The following is a 5,176-nucleotide window of genomic DNA, read 5'->3' as shown; positions in this document are numbered from 1 at the left end:
AGCAATCATGAAGCGTCATGTCCATTTTTTTTTAAACAGAGGTTGAAGTCAACATTTTAAAATCCAATCACAGGGAGCTCAGGCTCAGTTAGTTTTGTTTACAAGTAAAACAAACAAGTAAACAAACAAACAAACAAACAAACAAAACACAAACAAATAAACAAGTAAACAAAAACGTAAACAAATAAACCAATAAATGAGTAGACAAAAATGAATAAACAGACAGACAGACAGACAGACAGACAGACAGACAGACAGACAGACAGACAGACAGACAGACAGACAGACAAATAAATAAATAAATAAATAAATATATAAATAAATAAATAAATAAATAAATAAATATAAATACTACCCCCTAAATAGTCACAATGAGATTGTTTGTTTGTATTTGTAACCAAAACTAACTGAGCCCGAGCTCCCTGTGATCCAATATGGCCACCGACGATCGCGATTAAACTAAGAGATAGTCGATTTCCATGACATGAAACCCCAAATTTCTTTTTAATCATTTCAAGCGGAAACTACCTTAATATATATACCCAGGACCATTTCTTTTAAAATAACGTTATTGTTACCAACTAAAACGGTTAGCTACCTTATCATTAGGAGCTCCAATTTCTGCATGTGTGATGTTATACAACTGTAATTCGGCACAGTATTCATCACGATATGGCTGGGTCAGTTTATTTATATGATCTACAAAGGATTGTGCTGCCCGATGAACCTGAAAAAGACAATGGAATTACTGTGTACAACAAATCACCTCACATGATGTTACTACTGCGGAAACCGAACTGTCAGCTTCTAAGAAAGACACACACTAAAACTAGTGTTGTTGAATGTGGTAGATTACACAAATGGGTGATAACGATGAATATTCATGACAGCTGTTTCACACTGATGTGTATAGCATTTTGTACTCATGAATATTAAATGTTCAACCATTGAATAATGTATTTCTGCTATATCCCATGATGCAATAGCCCATAGCAAAGATACCCTATAAATGCACAAGATCAACTTGATATTTTTTCTGAAATCGCAAATAATTGTAGGTGATGTAAAATCATGAAATTGCTCTCCAGAGCGCACACTTTATGAAAATGTCTCTATTTCCTGTAATGGCATTCCCCTTTCAACACCTAAATCTAGTTGAGCTGATCCACTGTGGTTTAAATTTATTATTTACAATTAATGGACATGCATTACTTTTTAAATTTTTTTGTTGATGTTACTTGCTGATCAGATGCTACCTACCACCAGCAACAGACAAGTATTTACAGGGAAACCTGTGACCATGGAGGTATAAGGGGAGACAAACTGTGAAAGTAAACAAATGGACACTTTGCACAGCATGTTGGATGTACAGACACGTGTATTGCATTTGCTAACATTTCATGTACCTGCAGCTGTTCTTATCAAATCATACTTTGTTTCATTACTTCCAACATGCTGTGTAAAGTGTTATTAATCCACTTCACGGTTTACTTTCGCTGTTTTGTTCCGGTTGTAAATACTTGCGTGTCAATGTTATTCGGATGAGTGGAGAACGTGACTCTAATCAAATTGACAAACATGTTTGATCATTGACTGAATGCGATTTTAATTTCCGTTGTATTTTTTACCTTGTACTCATTTGTGTTGACGGAAGTCCAGCTCAAACAAGTACACCAGTGAGTATCTACACCGGCATGATTGCACGTCCTTCTCGAAGGGATTTCCTTGAATAAACTGACCCCCCTAGTAGAGATATCAGCTGGAGTGACGTCATACTTTAGTATGTGTTCCAAAGTTGCGTGTATGTCAAACGGTGTTGTTAACTTTTCAATGTTTTTTTCTAAACGTTCATATATTTCTGGGTGCAGTTTTCGTATATTTGGCGGAATGTACACTGACATAAACGGCAGTCTTTCTTCTAATTTGCCCTGCATTGTACGTCGTATATCTGCATACCGAGCTCCGTGGTCTCCGAACACAAAGTGTATTGTGTTTTCGAGATACTTTCCCTCGAACAAATATTTCAAGTATTGTACCAAATCTTCGTCTGCCCAAGCAAGATGGTTAATATCCTCGTGGCTAAGCTCGGTTACGAACATAAAACCAAATTTTTTAATCCTTTCGTATTTCACTTGAAATTCTCTGAGGTAGTCAAACATGACTTTATGTTCAGCTTTAGCGCCCTCACAGTGCTTCGGGTTCGAAATTGAATTGTATCCATCTGTTAAATCCACTGACTTTAACCAATATGGTCTCATATAGTGGTCTGTTGGCTGGTCTTTAAAGCCAGAAAATTGTCGATTGAAAGTTGATAAATGTGGGGAATCTTCCGCAAACAATGTCGCATAACCTCGCTCTTTGAAGCGCTTCCATATCAGTGGATATTCCTGAACCGATACAGTTCCTGGAAATCCTGGTCGACTTTCAGGGAGTTCTATCCACCGCTTCCCGGTCAACATTGGTATAAGAGCTTCGGAGGTGGCATCGCCAACTATATTATACCCGTCTAAAACAATCGCTTTCATGACTTCAGTAAGATACCGGTAAGTTTTAGGCATTTGTCGGAGAATGTTCATATGTGACGTGGATTCAAAACCTAGCATAATGACATTCACGTCGAGGCTAGAAATGGTATCGAGCTCCGTCTCGAGTAACTCTTCTCTTTTAGTTTTGGCGAAGTCAAATACGCTTGGTTCTGGTGCTATGTGAGCATGCATTTCTGAAGTTATTGAATCTGTACCTTTATCTTTACCAGCAAATTCACAGACAACACCGAGAAAGTCCGAAGTTATCCGATCAGCCAGCAAGATATCCGAGGTAAAAATTGAATTGTTATTAAAGGTTTCAACAGTTGTATTTCCAAATGCAGTGAGATGTTCATCTTCGCGTAACACATAGGCGTAGCTACAATGTTTAAGTTCTCTACCGGCTAAAACAGTGCTGTTTAAAAAAATCCTGCCGTCTTCATCAACGTAAGAGAGGTCCGGATGCCCTGCCTGTTCCTTACAGTTAACAGGCGTGCTTTCTCCGATTAGGTGGTTTATACTTGGATGGTACGGGTCTAATCTAGGGATGTTACATCCGGGCAATATTCCCTGCCAATCAGATTCTTTTGAAACTACATCCATGGTTTGTTCAGTGAGATAGTTAGATGCCTCCTTTATTTTCAAAGACACTTTTGTGGCGACATTCTCCATTCCTCCACTTTTTGTATGCACGTTTTCAACTTGGCCAACTAAATTGTCAAAAATCTGCATTTTTGTTTCATTAGATCGATACCTTTGATTCCCAACGTTATTGTTCAGGGATTCCCGCACTGATGTATTACGAGTTATATTTTGACCAATGACCGCCGATCTCTCATCGGTCTTAACTTGAACTGCAGCGTTTTCCCATGATGGTGTTTCTATGTGTCGTATACTAGGCGCTTCGTTTTTGGTCAAGTTTTCGAACAATAATGCATTACGAGTGATATTTTGACCAATGACCGCCGATCTTTCATTAGTTTTAACTGTAATTCTTTCCTCTGGTAAATTTACTGGTTTTACATCATCTGTAATATTGGAGGCACCAATAAATTGAACTGCTTCATTCAATACTTTTTCATCTCTGTTCACATAACTATGGATTAATTTTGTTATTGAACCTTTCGTCTTATAAATCCTATCATCTTTAGTGTACGAATACTCCTTCAATTGTCCTTTAGCCTGTGGATGTCGAAGTTCAAATTCTTGAACGTTGAATTTCCCATCATAGTTAGCTGCCATGTCTTCATTCATGTCGAGTTTCTTAGTGACGTCAGGATCATTTTTCTGCATTTTATTTTCTGTTTGCACTGTGAAAGTGTCTGGTGATCTAAACCCATTGTTCAACTCAGTTTGAACACTTCTTCCTAAGTTTCCGTGCTTTAATACGTATCTTGTAGTATTTTCATGAAGGGTCAGTCGTTGTACATTCAAGAGAGATAGGATACACAACAAAACACCGACAGATACTATCAAAGCGAAGAGTACCTTTAGCTTCCCTAATGTTGTTGCCATTTTGAAGATGGATTGACCCAGATTATGACGTCAGAGATCTCCTGATGTCTATGTAAACAGAGAAAACAATAATAAAAAGAAAAGCGGTCAGCCCGACATAATGCGTATTCGAAAGAGTATAAAACATTTCATTATGGAAAGGCTAACTGGGCAATTTTGTATTCAATTTGGTTCTCCAGCAGTTTTCCAACAGTATTTTCAAAAATTAAAGTTTGTTGGAACTGGATGTCATAACCATTCACAGTGTCTTATCATGCTTTGTGTAACTTGTAAGCCTAATTGATCATGACAACTGGCCAACGGTTTTTACTATACAAATTTGTAACAAATTTTGGATCAGTTTGACGGTAAACCCGCTATATTGGCTATCAAACTTAGTTAACGTCAGTTATTTCTACTCATGTTGCATCACTATATATTTACAAACAGTATATATGAAATATGAGAGCCATGTGAAACTTTGTCAGTGCAAAATGTGATGAAGACATGAGGACAAAGTCAGTGCTTCTTACAGCAGTTTGAATTTCCCGTATATGCATACATTACCCATAATCCTCTTTATATAGTGGACCTTGGCCTTTAAGATGTTTTAAAATCCAGTCAAATGTTGATTTATGAGAGAGAGGGGAGGGGTGGGAGAGAGAGAGAGAGAGAGAGAGAGAGAGAGAGAGAGAGAGAGAGAGAGAGAGAGAGAGAGAGAGAGAGAGAGAGAGAGAGAGAGAGAGAGAGAGAGAGAGAGAGAGAGAGAGAGATCTAATGGCAATGTCATGCGATGTATGATTTTTTTTCCACTTCATTGAATTCGACTGTCCTCCATTGTACATGAGTACTTTGATCCGGTGATAATAACTAAATATGTTATCTTATTCATATTTGTTTTGTATCGGTAATCCTAACGTGTCCTCCACGTTCAGAAACCCTTACTAGGTCAGAAACGCAGTCACGCTGCTTGTATCATATTTACGGACTTTAAAATTTGATCACATCCACAATTAACAAATAACTATGCGCTTTTTTTTTTTAAATCAATACGTAATATGAAAACAGTGACGACACACGTATACAAAATGTCAGTTTTAAAAATGTAAAATTTGTACAAGGTAAATCATAACATACAATTGAAGCCAGTAAATCTC

This window comes from Glandiceps talaboti, chromosome 18 (assembly GCF_964340395.1).
Source record: "Glandiceps talaboti chromosome 18, keGlaTala1.1, whole genome shotgun sequence".
NCBI lineage: Eukaryota > Metazoa > Hemichordata > Enteropneusta > Spengelidae > Glandiceps > Glandiceps talaboti.
The sequence above is the reverse complement of the archived record's forward strand: the minus strand, read 5'-3'. Positions refer to the sequence as shown.